Source organism: Lissotriton helveticus, chromosome 10 (assembly GCF_964261635.1).
Source record: "Lissotriton helveticus chromosome 10, aLisHel1.1, whole genome shotgun sequence".
In the NCBI taxonomy this organism is placed as follows: Eukaryota; Metazoa; Chordata; class Amphibia; order Caudata; family Salamandridae; genus Lissotriton; species Lissotriton helveticus.
In genome coordinates, this window is record NC_136071.1 from 752,209,646 (window position 1) to 752,233,061 (window position 23,416).

The following is a 23,416-nucleotide window of genomic DNA, read 5'->3' on the forward strand; positions in this document are numbered from 1 at the left end:
TCGTAGTTGGCGGGTGGGTGTGTAGAAGGACAGTCGTGTGTTGAGGCATTCGGGTCCTAGGTCGTAGAGGGCTTTGTGTGTGTAGGTGAGGAGACGGAACGTTATTCTCTTGTTGACGGGGAGCCAGTGGAGGTCTTTCAGGTGACCGGAAATGTGAGCTTGACGGGGGATGTCCAGTAAGAGTCTGGCTGAGGCGTTTTGGATGCGTTGGAGTTTTTTCTGTAGTTTGGCTGTGGTTCCGGCGTAAAGGGTGTTTCCGTAGTCCAGTTGGCTTGTGACCAGTGCGTGGGTGACTGTCTTTCTTGTTTCGGTGGGGATCCAACGGAAGATTTTTTTGAGCATGCGTAGGATGTTGAAGCATGAAGATGAGACGGCGTTGACTTGTCTGGTCATCGAGAGGGAGGAGTCTAGGATGAAGCCCAGGTTACGTGCGTGATCTGTAGGTATGGGTGCTGTACCCAGGGCCGGTGGCCACCATGAGTTGTCCCAGGCAGAGGGGGATGATCCTAGGATGACGACTTCCGTTTTGTCTGAATTTAGTTTTAAACGGCTGTTCTTCATCCATTCGGCTACTTCTTTCATTCCTTCTTGAAGATTGGTTTTGGCGGTGTTTCGGTCTTTGGTGAGGGAGAGGATCAGCTGGGTGTCGTCTGCGTAGGCGATGATGTTGAGGTTGTGTTGTCGCGCGATGGATGCGAGGGGACTCATGTAAACGTTGAAGAGGGTGGGACTGAGTGATGATCCTTGTGGTACGCCGCAGATGACTTCGGTGGCCTCTGACCTGAATGGGGGGAGGCGGACTCTCTGGGTTCTTCCGGCGAGGAACGAGATGATCCAGTCCAAAGCTTTTCCTTGTATTCCGACGTTGCTGAGGCGTTGTATGAGGGTGCTATGACAGACTGTGTCAAAGGCGGCGGAGAGGTCAAGTAGGATGAGGGCAACTGTTTCTCCGTTGTCCAGTAGCGTTCGGATGTCGTCTGTGGCAGCGATGAGGGCAGTTTCGGTGCTGTGTTTGGCTCGGAAGCCGGACTGTGGGGGTCGAGGGAGTTGTTGGATTCAAGGAAGGCGGCGAGCTGACTATTGACGGCTTTCTCAATGACTTTGGTAGGGAATGGGAGGAGTGAGATGGGGCGGTAGTTCTTAAGTTCAGAGCGGTCTGCTGTGAGTTTTTTCAGAAGGGCGCTGAGTTCGGCATGTTTCCAGCTTTCCGGGAAGGTGGCGGAATTGAAGGAACAGTTGATGACATCGCGGAGATGGGGTGCGATGATGGAGTCTGCTTTGTTGAAGATGTGGTGGGGACATGGGTCGGTTGGTGAGCCTGAGTGGATGGAGTTCATCAGGCGGATGGTGTCTTCAGTAGTGATTGGGTTCCAGGCGTAAAGGTTGTGAAAGTGCTGTTTTGGTTCGTAGGTGGGTGGAGTGGTCTGTTCTTCGGCCAGGTTTTCAAAGCTGTTATGTATGTCGGCGATTTTGTTGTGGAAGAAAGAGGATAAAGAGTCGCAGGGGTCTTGGGAGGGAGTGATGTCGTTGGTGCTGGCGGTGGGGTTGGTAAATTCTTTGACGATGTTGAATAATTCCTTGCTGTTGTGGGCGTTGTTGTCGAGTTGATCCTTGAATGCTGATTTCTTGATGGATCGGATCAATTGGTGGTGTTTGCGGGTGGCGTCCTTGAAGGTGGTCAGGTTGTAAGTGGTTGGGTTATTTCTCCAGGTTTTCTCGAGGGTACGACATAATTTCTTGGATTTCTTAAGGTCATCGTTGAACCAGGGGGCCTTTTTGTTACCTTATTTGATCTGGTGGTTTTTCAGGGGTGCTAATTCGTTAGCGCTGTGGGTGATCCATTGTGTAAGTTTGGTGGCAGCTTGGTTTGGGTCCGATGATATGGTAGGAGGGTTTTGGTTAAGTGATGTGAAGAGTTGGTCGGTGGTTATTTTGTTAGTAGTATGCTAACTGCTGCTTTTGGCCAAAGCCATATGCCTCAAGTGTCTGAAACTATGGATTTCCCTCTTCTGAACCCAAACAAAAAGTTAACTTAGTTACCAATTACTCATTAGAAAGGAAGAAGCGTATGTAAAAAATTACATTTAAAATCAAATTAAAGTGTAAAATATTCAACCAACACATATTCTTGATTTAGAACAAAATTATGTCATTTATTTAAAACTTAACAATAATAAAAACATTTGAAAAGATATACTATAACACACACCAGAAACAATACACACATATATTCTTTTTTGTAAAAGCCAATGGAAGGGAACAAAACATAACATATAAAGCCTAATTACAATGTTGGTCGAAAAGCCTTCGACCGCTGGTCTGAGGCTTTCTCACCAACATTGCAGGTTTAAACTCCGACCGGCATATAACAATGACGGCGGTCGGAGTTTAAAACCACTGGGGAATCCAACTCAGTTCCAATGGGCTCAAGGAGCCCATCTGCCAGTCGGAAAGGCTTCATAATCCCTTAAATTTAAGGACGGCTTTCCCACCCTTGGGATTATGATGGCACTTTCTGGCAGCAGTTCCATATCGGCCTTTCCAACATGAAACTTCTGTCGGAAAGTGTCTTTATGTTCCCCTAGCAGGACCCCTTCAGCCCTGGCCTTCCACATGTGGCCCTGGTGGGCACATATGGTGACCCCCTTCACATCCCTGCACAGTGTCTGCCCAATGAGCAAGGATGTTCAAAAACTTCCATTTTTCAATAGGAGATTGTGCAGGGGCGGTTGTGACCCACCACACAAGCTCCCATTGAAAAATGGAAGTTTGCAACTGCATCATATGCGGTTGCATCCTAATTGTGGTGTCAAAACCGCTAACCTGAAGTTGACCGGTTACCCATCTGCAGCGATGTCTGTCAAAGGCAACTCTGACCGACACCGTAATCAGGACCTAAGTAGTTAAATTGTTGATCATCCTGCTAACCATGTTCTTATACAAAATATGCATATATACATATATATATATATATATATATATATATATATATATATTACCTACTGGCGGTCGCCAGTAGGTATATATAGTTAGGATTTTTTCTCTATGGGTTTTTTGAAAATTCTATGTCTAATAACTTTGGCGTTTGTGGACGGAATCGGCTGAAATTTTCAGGAAAATGGCACATTTTGTTTCTGAGCAGCCCTTGAAAATTTGGGGGGGGGTTCGTCCAGTGGGGGCCGAGAAAAAAGGGGGGTCCCAAAACGTGTTTTTAACATTGAGTTTTCCATAGGGCGGTTGGCCTCACTTTTAGCCCGAACGGCTGAATGGATTTGCACGAAACTTGGCAAAATTTTAGGGACTGGTAGCCCGATGTGCCTTTTGTAGGTCTCAATATATGTGCTCCAGTGGATTTTGAGAAATTAACGTTTAAAAAAAGATATATATCTGTAACAGCGGACCGGTTAGCGCTCTGGTTCGCGGACTTTTCGCGCAACGGAGCTTTGTGAAGCGAAGCTGATTGGTTCTCCGGCGTCTGTCAACATTCCAAACAGTCCGTAGCGGCCGCCATCTTGTCTCTCGGTAGGATCGAGAGACAAGAGGAGGTCAAAACAAAGGGGGAAATAACTATAAGGGGGCATAGTAGATCCTCGCTGACCCCCTAGGTTTGATGTCGAGGTTTTAAAAGGGCCCCGCGGGGCAAAAAAAAATAATAAAAATAATAATTGAACGGCTGAATGGATTTGCACGAAACTTGGCAAAATATTAGGGACTGGTAGCCCGATGTGCCTTTGCTAGGTCTCAATATATGTGCTCCAGTGGATTTTGAGAAATTAACGTTCAAAAAAAGATATATATCTGTAACAGCGCTCCGCTTCGCGTAACGGAGGTTTGCGAAGCTGATTGGTCATTCTGTCACTGGGCTATAGTTGGGCTACATCTGGCTGATATTTGGGCTACATTTGTTTTTTTGTGTGTCTGGCGGCCATCTTTGGGCTACATTGGTCTACATTGGGCTTCATTGGGCTACATTCGGCTAATTAGCAAATAGCTCATCGCAAACTAGGAATGGTAAAGAATCGCTATTTATTCCTTAAAGTTCGCTATTTAGGAAATGCAAATAACTTTTATGATACATATGGCGGTTCATCTCTAACAAGATAAGAAGCATAGGGATAGATTTATGATGACTGGCGCATCACCAGGGATGTGTTAGTCATTCTGTGCCGCTGTTCCGTCACCTATGGTGTGCTGCATTTACAATGCGGCGCATCATGGGGCAAAAACAGCACAGATGCGTGATGTATCTGTGCCGTAAAGGTGGCGCATTGCTGGAGTTGTATCGCAAGTGTGATGAAGCTCCAGCAAGGGTCGGGGGTGCCCCTGTCGCAGGGTTTCTGTTCTCACACAGAACTGTGGACAGAGGATTGGAACCTCGGCGAATTAGGGTGTCCCAAAACTCACGTTAGTAATCAAAAACTATTTAGCAAGCTAGGTACAGTGTCACATTGGATATAACAAACTCTCAATGTTTAGACAATCCAGAATATGAACTTATAGTACCTCAGGATACGTGGAACTCATGAACAGTCGGTCGTTATATATTTCTTAGAAACCAGAACATGGAGTTAAGAAGAACACATGTGTATTTGAAATGTTTATTTACTAATGCCGTCTTCTCAGGCGTAGTACCTTAGATAATAAAAGTACACATATTATCAGTAGCAAAATTACCAGCATAGTTACTAGTACATAAAAAGTGAATGGTGATAGTATGTTAACATGCTGTAAATGAATAAGAGTTAGCAACACTTATAAGCAGCCGCGGGCCGTGGAGGGAGTTACGGTGAGGCAGGGAGGCGGGGAGGGGGAGAAGCAGGGTGGAGAATACAAGTACACATATTATCAGTAGCAAAATTACCAGCATAGTTACTAGTACATAAAAAGCGAATGGTGACAGTATGTTAACATGCTGTAAATGAATAAGAGTTAGCAACACTTATAAGCAGCCGCGGGCCGTGGAGGGAGTTACGGTGGGGCAGGGAGGCGGGGAGGGGGAGGGGCAAGGTAGAGAGGGCTCCACCCTGCTTCTCCCCCTCCCCGCCTCCCTGCCCCATCGTAACTCCCTCCACGGCCCGCGGCTGCTTATATCTCACCCTCCCTAATACACATATTATATTATTTGCTAAGAAGGTCTCTTTGTGTTGGTTTAGGGCGTGTCCATACTTTAGTGTCTTAGATTTGAAGGAATCACATCAGCATACACCAGCTCTCTCTTCATGTGAACCGCATCAACTGTTGTGTATGTGTGTTCGGCAAAGCAATATAAAACCCGCCTCATGCCCAGAATTGGCAGAAGTTGCACTTATGTTATGAGTATGAAGTCGTGGAGATCAGACCTCATAACAATTCTGTATCGTGTTGTTCTTGAAACTTTAGCACTCGCTGTACAGATATAGTTTAACAAGTAAAGCAGATAGTAGACCAATAACATATTATTCTCATGTAAACCACGATGAACTACTAGGTGGAAAGCTAAAGCAACAACTAAGTGTCGTGTGCAGAAGTTGCAAAAAAGGAAAAATGGCGTTTAAACCGGTAATGAGCCCATGCTAACTTAACACGGTGTAAAGATATCCAGGACCTAGATGACACCTCCTCATGATCCGGAAATGAACTGAATAAGATAATAGAAGTGCCATCTCATGAGAGCAGATTGCAAGTTTATATGTGGACGGTCCGCAAGGTAAAGCATTAAAAACTAGGAAAATTCAATGCTAAAGAAAAATAAAACAGCCAAGTACTTTATCGAGTCTTAAGCCAATAGGCAAGGTAAATAATAAAAACTTGACAAATAAGTCAATGAATTGTCAATGAAATGCTAGTACTCAGCATATCAAACATGAAAAAGGTCTATGACATAACTGTGTATGCAAAATAAGCTGCAACAGCCTCCAATAGGAAGTCACCGTCTTCATCCGAAAACAGTTCAGCCATCCAATTTAAAAGCGGAAAAGAACATACGTGCTCTCCCAGCACCGGATCCTCTATCACCATCAGAGGACAGCTCGGTGGGTTTTCAAGAAAGCTGTGTTCCAAGAAAGACTGTGCTGCCGCCAGTAAATTCCAGGGACCAAGTAGTCCATGCATCAATGCCACAGCCATAATCCTTTCGCCAGGACAAATCAACTCGTGAGTAATGATAGGAGTCATCAGCTGATTAAAGTCGACGTCAGGAGAAACCGGTCCGCAGAGACACAAATCAATGGCCCAATCGAAATCACAGGTCAGGCAGTGAAATACAGGCTGGACACAGGTGAAGTAGGAGAACCGAAAAGATAATCCATATGCCGTGCTTAATATCGCCAACGGCATTGTGCCATAATATTCTAGCATGCGATTGCGGAACAGTGTCAGCAGCTGCAGGGTCGGAGGTTGCATAGGAGGGACATCCATATTTAAAAATGTAAAAAAGCACAAGAGCGTCCGCTGGTAATGCAAGTAAAAATGCAATCCACGAACCAGAGTGGAGAAAATGGAATGAAAGGGAGCAGGGATGACTCCAAAGATTTTCTCAAATGAAGTCACGAGACCACTGGTAACAACTTTAAAAAAGTGTGCCAGGGATTTTGTGGAGGATGCGTTAAAGATAGTCGGAAACATGTTGCTGAAATTGAAAGGCAAACCTGTGTACGGGTGTTCGCTATGTGAAGTACGAAAGTTTCACGGGCCGAACTCAAGGCCACCTCTCTCTGAGACAAAAGAGCTCTTATTCTTGTCATGCCGTTGAAACGTGTCCCAAGGTTGGTATTTGTGGCCAGATTGAAAACTCCCTATGTTCATGTGTGGGAGGAAATAGAACATTTCTGCAGCAAATAACCCGTTCACTTACTGTTACGATAAAAGGAATACTTTTTAATTAACTCAGAACAATCTTCATTATTGAGCATCAAATAACTACCATTTTCCAACAACTTGAACGTGGGGATGATAGCAGGAACTGGCGTGCCTTGCAACACGCAAGCCATATTTGGTCGGTGTTTGTTGCATGAATCGTGTAACTGTATGTGCCTACACATTAGTGAATGATCTGGCGTCTCAGTGCATTCCTCTCCATTCAGATAAACTTCTTGATCATCTTTGAAACATCTGTATGTGTATGGAAGCGACCAGACCTCATGAACAAAAGCACTACCTAAAGGTTCATAAAGACCTATTGGTATATATTTCATACAATTTGAAAACTTATATAAAGCAAAAGGCAGCGTTATTAAACCGTGGATAAGGCATGTTGCCAAAAAACCCGCAATCCTCTGCTGATGATGTCACTGAGCATGTCATGAATGATGTAATATGTGACATCATCAGTAGTGGATTATGGGTAATAGTATCTCTAGTTTACTCCCCTATAGCTGTCTTTCTTTTAACATAAGTGTGTGTTTCCTTCCCTTATACTTACTGTTTTTGGTTCGCTTCCAGTTCGCGTACCAGCGAGCGAACTAGGAAGCGAACTAAGAGAAATAGAGGTTGGCACAGTTCCAAATATTGTACCAATTTTTTAATAACGGGGAGGTAGTTCTGAAAAGAACTTTTTTTTTTATTTTTCTGAACATTTTTTTACTGTTTTTGAATTTTTCGGAACAGTTTTATATTTTTTTGGGTTTTTCTTGGAGGGGGCAATGAAAACGATTCATTGTAAAGGGCTCAACAGGAGCAACAAAACAAAAAAAAGAAGTATTTATTATTTTGGGCGTTTCGGACAAACTTGCATATGATAGTCAATAGCTCTGTTGATCAGAGTGATGCTTCTTTCTCCGTAGGAAATGAATCCATCGCAAAATACGCAGGTGTGTTTTACTTCACCAAATCTCATTTGTATATTTGGCACCATCTCCCTGCCCTCTGGTCCCGTTACTTCCGGTACAACAGATCTTCTGGCCATAATAGGGAGATTATCTAGGTCGTTCCGAAACTGTGCAGCACTGTAGTTGTTAGGATGCCACCTAGTCATATGGCGATGCATTGTGTAGTTTCCGAAACTGTATTTTTTGTCGGTCCCTCTGGACAGTCTATCTTGACATATAAGGCAAGTTACGTATCTTGCATTTACTTTTTTCTGACCTTTGGGAATTTTAAAAAATTGCCAAATGAAGTTTTCTTTCCGGTGAGACGTCTTGGGCTGCTCAGGCAAAAACTGCCTCTCTTCGTGCTCGTCCTCCTGTTCCTCTTCTTCTTCTTCTTGTTGAATTACAACTTGAGCAGGTGGTCCACTCTTCCTTGGATGTGGTGGAGGTGGTGGGGAAGCACCAGCTGAAGCTACTAAAGAAGCCATTGCTCAGTGATCACAAAGGGTCTTTCTCTCACAATGATGAAAGTCAGAGTGAGGAAAGAAGGAGGGATTTTCATCATTTGGGAAAAACAAGAGTTCTCAACCAATCAAAAGTGTTCATTTTAGATTATATGACCTAGTCTTACATCATTAGGAAACCAAAAGTGAAATGAACCAATGAAAAGTGTTATTACCAAGTCACATGACTTGCTGTGTTTACGTTAAGCGCTTTGCAGGGCCTCCCGGTTTGCTTCCAGAAACCTGCGCTTTGGCACTCGCTTCGCGTACCAGTTTGCTAACGTAGCACGTCATATGACGTATCAAGCGACAACGTGGAACGTCATGCGGACGGGAGGCGTCACGATGTTGTTTTCTAACGCGGCACTTGCGGTAAAGAAACGTTTACCGGCTCGCGGTCTATTTCGCGGCATCAAGGTCAGCTAACGGGAAGCTTCCCGATTCGCGAAGCGGGAACGAAGAAAAAAAAATATTTTAAAAAAAAATTATTCATAAACATATAAAATATATTTTTGGATTTAAAGAAGAATACATTTTACAGCTACAGATATTAGCTGTTAAAAAACCAATGAAATTCACAGAAAAAACCATAGGTTATAGACCATATATAGTTAGGAATTAGCATTTACAAAACCTTGAAAATTCACTGAAAAAACCATAGGTTATAGACCATATATAGTTAGGAAATAGCATTTAGAAAACCTTATTTTACTCACACAAAACCATTGAAATTCCATATATAGTTAGTTGCACTAACTATATATCGCGCACCTGCAATCCACTGCTGATGATGTCACATATTACATCATTCATGACATGGTCAGTGACATCACTGATGACATCACTGATGACATCTCAAATGACATCACTGATGACATCACTGATGACAACATCCAGTGACTGTATGCTTCTGTAAAGTTAAAATATGTCTTACATATTGAAGAATGAGTGGATGTATAAGTGTCTGGATGAAGGATTTAGTAGGTGCATGACTGACTGTATAAGTGAGTGATTAAATGTGTCTCACTGAGTGCATGGGTTAGTGACTAAACTGTTTTAAATTGTGCATCATTGTGTCTGTTGTTTTGTAATCTGATGCATGTGTTGATCATTAGCTATATGACTAACTATATGGGTTATTGATTAGTTGCCCAAGTATTTGTATGGGAGACTGAGTGTGTGTGTGGGTGTCTGGGAGGTGTATGACTCTGTGCATAGATGTGTGAGCAGTTGATTCACTAGATGTATGGGTTCAAAAGTGCATGTGGAAACATCTGTATGGGCGGTTGACTGTGTGCATGAGTGTATTGGTGAGTGAATGGATATCTCAGTGCTACATGTCAAAGTAAGTACATATGTAAAACACAGTACATGTGATAGTTGACATATATAAATAACTGTGCATAAGAGCCAGTGAATGTGTGAGTGGCTGTATGGATTATTGTGAACTTGTATCAGGGATTGTATAACAGAGTAAATATGTGTTATTATATGTTCCAATAAGTAAGGTGTGTATAACTATATAGTTGAGGAAATCGAGGTGTGATTGATTCTTTGCAAGACTGACTAGGTGTGTGAGTAACTCCATGGATGAGTGACAGTCTGTGAGTGTCTGTTTACACTGAGTGTATCTAAGGTTATATTAGAGTCTGAAGAGGTTCATTGTATCATCACATGAATGATGTCATCAGTGATGTGATCAGTAATGTCAAATGAGATGTCATCAGTGATGTCATCAGTGATGTCATTTGAGATGTCATCAGTGATGTCATCAGTGATGTCACTGACCATGTCATGAATGATGTAATATGTGACATCATCAGCAGTGGATTGCAGGTGCGCGATATATAGTTAGTGCAACTAACTATATATGGAATTTCAATGGTTTTGTGTGAGTAAAATAAGGTTTTCTAAATGCTATTTCCTAACTATATATGGTCTATAACCTATGGTTTTTTCAGTGAATATATATATATATAGCCATTGATTTCTTCTGCATATTGTAGGTACCAGTTCAAGGAGAGAAAAAAGCTTTCTATGCTAACTTTGAATGCTGTGATGGATACTGGTCAGAGATTCAATTACAGAATCCATTCCTCCTTGATTTGAGGATTATGAAAATAATTATGCTATAAATATATGATTAGAAAAACACACAAGATGATGGACAGAATGTTGCACAATGGCAAAACATTCACCCCCAGTCACAGATCTGGGTTAAATCCATCGTTATTTTGCTCACCAAATCACCTCAGTTCAGACATGGCCATATGCAAAAATCAGTCTTTGCCCTGTGCCTCAATGATTAGCAAATCAGTCTTGGCCCTGTGCCTCGAGGATTAGCAATTTAGGGATTGCATCTTCACTTAAGGAAATAGGAATCTGATAGTGTTTGGTTATCTGTTGAGCCATACCACTGAAAGGAGTGATTCTAAATTGATATCATAGAAGTTTTGGTGAACGTACAGTGATTTAATGTATATGGAATTTGATACCCTGAGTTATAGGCATAAATTAAATTCAGAAGACATTGTGTGCCCTAAATAAGGTGGAAATATCTAGTTGATGATCACTAAGATGTGTTAACAATCTTTTAATTATCCATCATCAGTCTTGCATTATACAAATCAAATAACTGATCCATATTTCGTTTAACAATATAGTTGGTGGGATGGTCAAATATTTAAAGGCATTATGGTAACTCTTTACAAAAAAAGTAAATGTGTGTATTTGTTTCTGGTTTAGGTTATAATATAGATTTCTAAATCTTTTTATTATTGTTTATAAGTTTATAAATGAATCTATTTTGTTTAACAACAAGATTATGTGTTGCAAGAATATTTTAGTTAGATGTTAAGCATTTTGATTTTGGATTAGATTTCTTTACTTATGTTCCTTCCTTTCTGTTGAATAGTTCTCATCTTTGTGAAACATTGTATTTGAGTAGTTTGCACTGATCCTATCCCCTTGACTTGAGGGGTTGCACTCTTATTGTGGTGTTGTTCCTCTCCTGCAAAACCCCACCATTCAATAAGTCAGGAGGTGTCAAGGATTCAGGATCTAGTAACATTGCCAGACCTGTCTGTCTTCACCAAGGATGGTTTATAACAATATAGCACAGTATATAATGCTTTGTCAAAACACCATCTTGCACATCAACATCATACTCGTTTTACAATCATATATTAATTATTATAGCTTATTATACTCATATATCACTGCCTATCCACCACTTGATCTCAAATAAATCGTATGCACCATAAATAATGCTGACTCTTCTAATGTTTAATGGTCTACTGTGAACCAGATGTGCGACACGTAGGATAGGATGAATGCACACTGTAAACTTGTGTTGTGTTACGCTTGCCTAGAGACATGTTGTACAAGACACTTAAACCACAATTCCAACATGACTATCACATATTATGTCACATATATGTACATGAGATTTTCAACCAAATTGAGGGTCATATGAGGATAGATAAAAGACCAGTACAAAAACGTTTAAAGCCTTTGTAAACAGAAAATGAACATCCAAATTACATTCCTTAAAAAAGTGAAAAAAAAATGTACATCCATCTCAATCATGGCGTTTAGTAGTAATAATTTATATGTATCCTCTTCAGCAGTTGGTGTTATGGCATTCATGTCAACTTGCACAGTGAGAGAGAAGTGTTTTTGCTGGTTGGTACCACAGTGTCCTCTGGTGCTAGGTCATGTCCATTCTTAATTTCCTCTTGTACTTTGATGGTGCCCATGGCCGCTACCTGCCCTACATGCCTGACTGTGAGAGTTGCTTACTTGCTGCCTCTTTGTCTGTCCATGGGCAAATCTTTATCTTCAAATAAATAAATGGCTAACAATAGAAGGCTACTCAAAACTCTTATCAATCATTTCCTCAAATGACCTTATAGGACTAACCATTCAGGTCGCAGAGAAAACAACCTCAATTCTGAAATGCCAATTATGTTGGATGATGAGGCCTCACCCACTAATTGTGGCATGCTTCATCATCGGCAATCCCATCCCACCCCGGTAAGATGATACTACCAGGATGGACTCAACCTCTTTGAGAGGGAGTTCTTAATAAAGCTGACTGAACAAGACGGGGTCCAGATGATCTAAAATGCATTTAGGTAAACCCAGGATAATACCTTAATTTGAGGGTCCCTAATCTACAGCTAAAACCAACACCCAGGGATGTTATGCAGGTATACTAATCTGCACATCCCAATGAGCCAACATGCTTCTGCCCACATACATGCCAGTACTGGTCAGGGGCATTCGCCAAGGACAACAAGGGATGATAACCCTATCTATACTGGTTACAACTAATTAGTGAGGAAGAAAGAAAGAGTTGTCGAATATTGAGTAGCTTGACAGCCCAGGTAATCTGGGGAAGTAGAGCTCCATGGTCTGGGAGGATGAGGTATCCTCTGTAGTCAGACATTTTCAAGAGAATTACCGGCAAAGAACCTAACTTACCCCCTTCTTCCTGTCGTTCTTTAAGTTCGGTACCAATGGGCATTACATGTCCCTCAATTGCCAGAGATTATGACCGATTCTGATGTTTGGCTTGTGTTTACTAGAAAAAATGACCTGCCAACCCAGCATCACTGCTGCTGCTCGATAGGCAAGTGGCAAGAAAGGAAAGGTGTGGCTGAGAGCTTCTAATATCTTTGGGCCTGTGTGACAGTGTACATGTATATGAGTGACTCTGTGTGTGCATGTATATATGCATGGGATTAGGAGTGTAGGTGTGTGGGTGATTGTGTCCATGTATGAGTGGATAGGCACGCAAGATTGTGTCTGCGTTTGAGTGCTCATGTGTGTGTATGTGCATGTATGTATGCAGAGTATCTTGCATTTCATGGGATACATATGCTGTCCGCTCTGTCCATATTCGTAGCTCCGAAGCGTTGTCTCCCTCCCATCGGACAGTTTGTTTGGGGTTGAAACATCGACATTTTTTACCGTTCGCCAGCTCAATCAACAGCGATTTGTTACTGTGATATCATTTCCAAGCATGGCAACACATTATATGGATACTGTCTTGATTCATGTGGCTTAAGGTTGAGCCTTTGTTTGTTTCGTGTCAAGAACTATGTGATTTGCACATTATCTTTTCTATATACCCTCCTACCCTCACTCGAATCACCACACCCTCTATACTCAAAACTCCCTCTTCCCTTTATCTATATTTGAGGCACATATTTATGCTAATGTTTTGATATAATCAAGCATACAGGTAGTTCAGTGTGATTAAACAATATTGGACCTCCAAGTATATAATGTGGTTGTCTTATATGTTCTTCATTCTTTTATGTTTTGTAATAACGCTTTACTGGGACCTATCCTTTATTGTACTGAGCATTCTTGACAACATTCCAGCTATCCTCATGGAACATATTGGTCCATCGTAACTTATTATGGACATCTTTTAAAACATTTTGTTTATCACTGGCATAATATTTGCATGCCCATGAAACATTGGTAGGATTTTTTTTAACATTTGGGTACCACTGCCATAACCATTCATGACATACTGTGGACATTCTTGGCTGCATTTCGCCTAACCCTGGTAAAATATTGGACAATATTTCAGCCCTGGTGGCCATTCTTGACAAAATGTTAGTTAACCTTCTGTAATATCATTTGATTAATCGATTTGAATGGTCATCGGGACAGTCCCTCTATGGTCTGTTCGAGTATTGCACATATAAATTGTCTATAATGTGTACAACTAGATTTTCCTAGTATTTTAACATTTTAATTTAATGTATTTGTTTTAGCAATGTTAGTGTAAAGGTTTTAATGAACTATCCTCTCAAATAAATAAACTTGAAACTTGAAAGCCTGGTATAATAATAGCTTTTGTTTTACATATTGCTGACATTCTTAACATGGCTGTGACTGTCACTGGACAGCCACAGTGCTTTATGATGAACATCATTGGCATTAGATGATGATAAACGTGCATCAAATTCAGAACCTGCACTTGTGTGACAGAAATATATAATGAAAACATAAGTAGGCCTACATTGGTATGGGTTGCAGGTGTTTTCATATGGAGGCGGGGCCTGATCTTGCAGTATGGACTCAACATGTCCATTTGTGGTAGAACGTAGGTTGATTTGCATATGGCTAGTCTCTTTCTAGATTAGATCTCAGTACCGAGGGATGGTCATTTACTGATATTTATTAGGGCATTTCTTCCATCACTTTGTCATTTGTTGCAGGCATATATCAAAGTACATGATGAAAATAACAAGTTGATGTTTGGTGCCGAAATGTGTATTCAGTTACAGGGGCGGCTCTAGGCTCATGGCGGCCCTGGGCAGAGAGCGTCGGTAGGGCGCCCTGGAAGAGGGGGTCCGGGCGGGGCGGAGCGCGGAGGCCAGTGAAGGGGGGGGATCAGGGTGTTTGGAAGTGGAAGAGAGCAGGAGGCCGCCAAATCCCTGCCAGCGGCCGCCACACAAATAGGTATCCATTCTCAGAGGATTATTATATTAAGGATATATATTGGTGTGGTGGCCCCTGGGGTTATGTGGCCCTGTGCAGGTGCACAGCTTGCACATGCCTGAGGCCGCCTCTGTCAGTAAAACATGAAAGTTTGTATTTTGGAAAACAAATTGTGTTTGTTCATGAGAACGACAAGCTACTGTATAGGGAAATCAAATGTTTCACCAAAAATTTAAAGTTAGAATTTGAAAGAAAAATGAATTTAATGGGCAAACAATGGAAAGCTTATGTTTTGGTACACATGTTTGCATTTTGATGATATATGTATCACTGACTTTTCAGTGGAAATCCGTCCTGAGTTCCAGAGGCCTATTGCTGATGTCAGTTCCTAGGTACAGAGTACACTGCTATGGCTGTTATTTTCTGCGTTGTGTATAGTTGTTGCATCATTTATATTGATACATCTTTTAATGCGATAGCTACTGGTGATTAAGCACATGAATTATCATTAAAAATTAGTTTTAAATCCAGACAATGTGGCAGTTATGTTACCAAAATTCATCTTGCCATTCAGCTCCCACTCTATGAAGCTGGTGGCAGAAGATGGCAAGAGAAAGAAGCTACATCCCTTGAGCTTAGCCACTCCCTGTCTAGGACTATCTGACTTTTAAGGAGTTCTCACGCCAGCATAGAGTTGATTAAGGGTACTGGAGGGAAGTCAAGGTTGACAGACTCGGGTGAAAGGGACAGACCAAGGAGAGCAGGGACATGAGGAGGTAGGTAGTGGAGCTGACATGGACGTGCAGACTCAACAGGGGCTGTTTTGCTATGTATCCCTCCCAGCTCCTGGCTCATTCTCTCTTTGATTGGCACTCTGACAGCTCTGCATGCTTGTTGGCGAACACAAACTTGAATGAAAACCCAGGGCATACCTGAAGGTTCCCGATCTTGAATGCCAAATGTGTATTTGCATGCTTTCTTGCTGCTGTCACACCGTCCGACTCAGCAGTCTGCAGGTAACCAGTTACTTTATCCATCTGAGCAAGAAAGCATCTCTCTGGAATGCCCGTCTCGGCAAGAAGCCCTGGTCTAAGAATCTCCCTATGCTGAACACTGCCTATTATTGTTAGAACTGTAAACCTTTGATTTTCACACGATTCATCTTAAAATAAAATAATCAGTCATAAACATTAGACTGAAAAGCTAATTGGAAGAGTCTGGTGAAAAATGGAACTATTAGGCCTGTAAAAACAAAGAAAGCATGTAGACATGTTTTGTAAAATGGTAGGTCGAAAGAAATTGATACATAAATTGCATGTACTTTGGTCTTCGACTCCCCAGCTCTTACCAATTTTATGTTACGCTTCCCAGTTTCAATGCCACACATTTATTTCCTTTATGAATTGCTCGTCCAGCTTACCTGTCAGTGTCAGGGTGTTCGCACAAAATATCGGAGTAAAAATATTGTGAGGAAAAAATCTAGTGTCACGAACATCAAGGACAATACTTCTCTTGTTACATAAAAATATAGCATATTGCTTTCAGTTTCTTATTTTAGTGAACAGTTTTGGTCTTAGTGACACAGAACGTCTTAATTCCTCATGTATGACACGGTCTACTCGCAGCCTGTGAGAAGTGATAACGTGCCATGCAAGTTTATTTGCCTTTTTTTGGGTCTCAACTTCCATGTGATTAAAGTCCCTTTGCTGAGTCAACGGCATTCCTTGTGTCTGGAACACCGACAAAGGAAATAACAAAAAGCTGTGCAGGGAAAGCCATTAAACGAAAGCAGGCAATGAGATGAACTGCTTGCTTCCGTCAACATGTGTGATTTTTATTTTCAACATTTACTTCCTAGATAAATAATTGTTAGAAAAGCCACAGGCTTTCTTTCCTAGCATCGCGTGTGCACACATGGCGTTGGAAAATTGTTCCCATATGATGCCCTCAAACCAAACAGTTATTTCAAGAAATAACCCTCTCTTAATACAGCAGTACGTTTTGCGAAAAGAAATCACGATTATACTGATCAAACATTGCTGCTATCTCTGTGTACCGTTAAATATAAAAAATTGATCTACAGAAATAAAATGTTTTTTATTATACCGCAGCCATATACTTATCGTAAATGTCATTTAAGAAATACACAGCGTCTAAGATAAATGAAGTACTCATTCCAGTTTGACTCGTGAGTATTGTTAGTTGGAAGAACTTCATGTTCTAGCGTATTTAAAATAGGGTCACCTGTCAGCGAAGGACTTACCAGAAATCGCAGATAGTTAGTGACCGTTATCTGAAGGTCGAATTAATCTGAATTTTGTCCTATGCATTAATGGGTACTATGAAGCTTCTGTTCTAACAGAGCCATGTTAGTCTTATTGATTCTCACAGTTTAATTTGAAAAAGTTTCTCTGACTAGACTGGGTCATGACATTAATTAAAAGTAATGCAAATAGTGTGATGTTAAAAACATAGCTATGGCTACGTAAATTAACATATACGGAAGAACTCCTGCTTGCGATGATATGCAGTATGATTTGTCCTATCTGATATTTAATTATAATTTTTAATGTTTTATATCGCACTTTTCTATTTATAAACTTTTTTCATGAGCTTTTATGGTTGTGTTTTTGACCAAATAAAGATTTGTATTGATTGATTGAATTATAAATAAGAAGTAAATGACAATCAGACATATGATTTACTAAAACTATCTTAACCATTATATACATTTCTATATATAGAAAATAAAAAATGAAATACACAAGCACATACTAATAATAACACATTTTAATAATAATAATAATAATATATTTAAACAATTTTAACAAAACTATCAAATTCTAGGAATAATAGACATAACATTTCCACTTCAATCCATACAACAGTATGGAAAGCATTGGACTCAGGAGGGGTATCATTTACAATTCCCACTGCAATCTGCGAAACAGTAGGAAAAGTGTTGGACACTGGAGAGTTAAAATGTACTATTCCCACTGCCATCTAAGCAACAGTAAAGAAAGCGTTGGACACCAAAGGGTTACAATTTACTATTCCTAGTACAGTAGGTGCAACAATAGGGAAAGTGTTAGACTCAGTAGGAGTAAAATATACTATTCCCACTGCTGTCTGCACAACAGTAGGGAAAGCGTTGAACACTAGAAATATCAAATTTACTATTCCCACTCCAGACTGTGCAACAGTAAGGAAAGTGTTGGAGGGAGGAGGGGTAAAATATACTTCTTCCACTCCAATCTGTGCAACCGTAGGGACAGGAGGAGTAAGATTTACTATACCCACTCCTATAGGTGCAACAGTAGTAAAAGCGTTGGATTCAGGAGGGGTAACATTTACTAATGCCAATCCAGTAGATGTAACAGTAGGGAAAGAGTTGGACTCAGGACGGGTAAAATTTACTATTCCCTCTTCAGTCTGTATAACTGTGAGGAAAGCGTTCGACATGGAAAAATCTACTAATTCCCACTACAGTCTGTGCAATAGTAGGGAAAGTATTAGACACCAGAGAGGCAACATTTACCATTCCCACTTCAGTATGTTCCACAGTTGGGAAAGCGATGGACACCAGAGGGGTAACATTTACTAATCCCACTCCAGTAGCTGCAACAGTAGAGAAATCAATGGACTCTGGAGGGGAAAGATTTTATATTCCCACTCCAGTCTGGGCAAGAGTGTGGTAAGAATTGGACTTTGGAGGGGTACATTTTAATATTCCCACTCCAGACTGTGCAACAGTAGAGAGAGAATAGTTCACCTCAAACAAATACCATATTTTAACAACTCAATAAAATAACCAAAAATATAGAATTTTAAATATAAAAATGATGCCTAAATCTTAAATGCTATAAAGCACTTGGAAGCAAGTTTAGCTAAAAAGGTTACTTTAGGTCAATCTGGACCAGGACAGAGTCAAAGTTCTGACCGACCTTGGCTACAGGATCCACGTAGACCCCGGTGAACAAAGTACCTTTCCTTGTTGCAAGCAACAAAATTTCTAAATGTTGAGTCCCGCTGGTGCAGGAAGCCACCATGCTCTTCATGCCGTGATGGCAATGCATCAGTTCTGAAGACGGGTGCCAGAGTCCAGAGGCGTTACCAATAAGCTGGAATCTGCCACACACTCAGGGGAATGTGTCAATCCCATCAAGCTGAAGTGGTGGCGATATGCTGTCCAATGCGTCGATCTCTGGAGGCAAAATGCTGGTTCTGATGAGATACACCAATTTGACTACCGCAACTGTTTTGATGCACCAGTTATGCAACGTGCAGGCAGGAGATGCATTGACATCCATGTTGCAAGAACCTACCTCTGAGACCAATAACATGGAAAGGGCACATCTGGTAAGGGTAAGATTCACAGAAAGCAGAGTCCCACAGTACCAGGAGAAATTTAGGAAGTGTTTTGTGTCACTCAGACTACAGAAAACAAGAGGCAGGCCAGTAAACACTTGGCGATCACTTGGAAGTAAGGCAGAGTCCAGCTCTCCTTCGGCAGATTCAGGAAGTAGCAGGCAGCAGGTCAACAAGCAGAAAAGCAGTACTTAGCAGGAAGGCAGAGCCTAGCTCTCCCTCGGCAGATTCAGGGAGTAGCAGGCAACAGGGCAACTCGCAGAACACCAGTCCTTTCAGAATAGCAGTCCAGATGTATCCTTTAAGCCGCACAGCTATCCTTCTGACAGAAGTTCAGTTCAAGGTCCAGAAATGTCTGATTTTAGGGGGTCAGAGACCCAGTACTAATACCCCAAAAGTGCCTTTGATATGGATGGGTGACTTCAAAACAGCCCTTTGAAGTGCAAAAGTATCCCTTTCAACCCAGTCCTGTTGCTAGTCTATCTGTGGGGGATAGTCAGTCTGCCTATTCAAGCCCTGGCTAGGTAAGGCCATCAGAATGCAGATGTATGTAGATAGGTACTCACACACACCTATGTTTCCTGTGTTGTGGCAGTCTAGAGGGAATGCACAAAGTGTAGCTGACACCCTCCCCAGACATTTATTGGAGACAGGTTGCAAGCACCAAGAGTTATAAGCACAGAGAAATGTCCACTTTCTATAGGTGCATTTCTAAAATAGTAATGCCAAACCCAACTTTACCAGTGAGGAGAATTTGTCATTACCATTCCAAACATATGTAAATTGAAAAGCCTACTCATCTCTGATAGGAAACTGCAGCTTAAAAGTGTGTGAAGGATTTCTCAATGCTACCCTATGAGAGGAGTTGGCCTCACAGTAGTGAAACAAGAAGTAGACCATTTGTCACTATCAGGACATGCAAAGTATGCCAGTGCATGTCCTACCATTCATGTACATAGCACCCAGCTCTTTGGGCTACTTAGGGCCTACCTTAGGCATGACTTATGTGTAATAAAAGAGGAGGTTCAAGCTTGGCAAATAGTTTTAAATGCTAAGTCAAAGACAAAGTGCAGTGGCAGGCCTGAGACATGGTTATGGGGATACTAAGGTTAGTGACACAAGCAGTGCTGAAGGCCCACTAGTAGCAATTACTTCACAGGCCTTGGTCACATGTAGTGCACTTTACTAGGGACTTATAAGTAAATTAAATATGGTAAATGTGTATGAACTAATGTTACCTTGTTTTAGGAAGGGAGCACATGCGGGACAAGATGGCGGACTGATGCTGTCTCGGTGAACCAAACACTCGGCTAGGATGCTGAGAATAGTCTACGCTCCCCATACTATGGCTTGCTAAACTTTGGTAAAACGATTTAAAAACGGCAATGAAGGATTTGGAATCGTAGAGAAGAGAGAAAAGGAGCTTTATTCTGGATATTATTTGAAAATCTGCTTTACCTGGACTACAGCATTGCTGCTCTGAAGTGCCGAATGCAGGCGATAGCGAGGATTGGATTCAGGTGCTACCCGCGTTCACTATTCACATACGTGGCGGTCCGACTCGCAGCTCGGCGTTTTGCAACTCGCTTCAGTTTTGGATTTGCTCTTTAACTGTGGATTGCTGCTCTACCTGGAGCGATGACACCGCCGAAGAATCCAGCCAGAGGGACCCAGGCAACAAGCCGTTTACCAGTGACTTCAGCGGAGATGCTTGGAGACGACCGAGCGGCAGGGAAGGCTTAGGGCCCGATTCACAGAACTAACTTAAGACAAAATCCTAAACTTACTACCATTTTGGTATTCACAGAAGGCACTTACTCATTTTGGTATTCACAGAAGGCACTTACTCATTTCGGTATTCACAAAAGTTAGGAGTCCTAACTTTAGGACTCCTAAATGCCTTCTGTGAATACCGAACGTCTTAAAATTAGGATTTTTCTCAATTTAGAAGTAGTAAAGTTAGGACTCCTAACTTTCGGACTCCTAAATGCCTTCTGTGAATACCGAAAGTCTTAAAAATAGGATTTTTCTCAATTTAGGAGTAGTAAAGTTAGGACTCCTAACTTTAGAACTCCTAAATGCCTTCTGTGAATACCGAAAGTCTTAAAAATAGGATTTTTCTCAATTTAGTAGTAGTAAAGTTAGGCCTCCTAACTTTCGGACTCTTAAATGCCTTCTGTGAATACCGAAGTCTTAAAATTAGGATTGTTCTCAGTTTAGTAGTAGTAAAGTTAGGACTCCTAACTTTAGAACTCCTAAATGCCTTCTGTGAATACAGAAAGTCTTAAAAATAGGATTTTTCTCAATTTAGTAGTAGTAAAGTTAGGACTTCTAACTTTTGGACACTTAAATGCCTTCTGTAAATACCGAAAGTCTTAAAATTATGATTTTTCTCAGTTTAGTAGTAGTAAAGTTAGGACTCCTAACTTTAGAACTCCTAAATGCCTTCTGTGAATACTGAAAGTCTTAAAAATAGGATTTTTCTCAATTTAGTAGTAGTAAAGTTAGGACTCCTAACTTTCAGACTCCTAAATGCCTTCTGTGAATGCCGAAAGTCTTAAAATTAGGACTTTTCTCAACTTTACTACTACTAAACTGAGAAAAATCCTAATTTTAAGACTTTCGGTATTCACAGAAGGCATTTAGGAGTCCTAAAGTTAGGAGTCCTAACTTTACTACTACTAAACTGAGAAAAATCATAATTTTAAGACTTTCGGTATTCACAGAAGGCATTTAAGAGACCGAAAGTTAGGAGTCCTAACTTTACTACTACTAAATTGATAAAAATCCTATTCTTAAGACTTTCGGTATTCACAGAAGGCATTTAGGAGTTCTAAAGTTAGGAGTCCTAACTTTACTACTACTAAACTGAGAAAAATCCTAATTTTAAGACTTTCCGTATTCACAGAAGGCATTTAGGAGTCCTAAAGTTAGGTCTCCTAACTTCTGTGAATACCGAAAAGAGTAAGTGTCTTCTGTGAATACGAAAATGAGTAAGTGCCTTCGGTGAATACGAAAATGGTAGTAAGTTTAGGATTTTGTCTTAAGTTAGTTCTGTGAATCGGGCCCTTTGTCAGCAAAGGCAGATCACTTCAAGCAGACTGCAGTATTCAGCAAACCAGTATTACGATATTTGCACTCAAGAAAATCAGCAGAATTGTTGAAAACTGACATTGGCACAGAGTCAATTAATGGCAGTAAATTGGTTGAAATAATTACAAATGCAATATGTGAGGAACAAACTAGCACTGACATTGTTTCCCCTGAATTTATGAGAATAAATCAAGATACATTTTGTCAGCCTCAAAATCAGACGCAGACCTCAGCAGAGGATAAGATGGATAAAGCGGAAAATAGAGAGAAGTCTGTTAAACTATCATAGACTTTGGAGGCTGAAATTATGGGGAAGGTACTGATATTCTAATAGACCAGGTGGTCAAACAAATCTTCTTAAAGGTGGGAGGAAAGGTGTTATCCAAGGACGAACTCTCAAACTTAAGGGTGCAGGATGCTCCCCAGCAGACAATGCCATGGAGCTTTCATATGTAATTGGGGATATTAACAAATCTAATATCCCAGGCCCTCTTGCAATAAGTCAAAACGACATGGCATCCGGGGATACGCACACCCCTATCTTGCAATCAGGTGAACATCTAATTCTAAATAACGTCACTGCTAACATTAATACTGCTAGCAATGCTGACTCAGCATTGATAAATTACAACAATATGCCACTCTTTTTTCCTGCCCTGGAAGATGAGCGTCACAGTCAGACTCAGAGCCCTATTAATTCACAAATGGGGCAAACAAGCACAAAGAAAAAACAACCGGAATCTTCATTAACACCTTAAAAAAGCAACATTAATGCTAAAAACACGAAGGATAAGAAGAAGATGCAAAGTGCACCTAGTATGGGGTCGGGTAGCAGGAAAACAGCACAAATCAAAGATCTTTCAAGTAATAGCCCCATGCGAAGATGGGTACAATCGAAAGGCGGGATTAAAACTGTGATATCCAGATTATTGGATGTTGGCTTGACAGATGAAGTTATTGTTAAGACCATAGGTGGAGTGGGTGCCTCAGAATCTGGTTCAGGGTCAACTGTAGAAAGATTACCTGAGAGGCCTGGAGATATAAACCATAATGGATCACCAGTGGTAGCTATAGCATCCGGACCCTTCCAGTTCTCTCATATGTCAAGCATGCGGGAGGATTCTCAAAATAGGAGAGCTCAGGATAGTGATGCTCCAATATTGTCACTGATCCTACAAGCACTGAAAGATCAGAGGGAAGAAACAA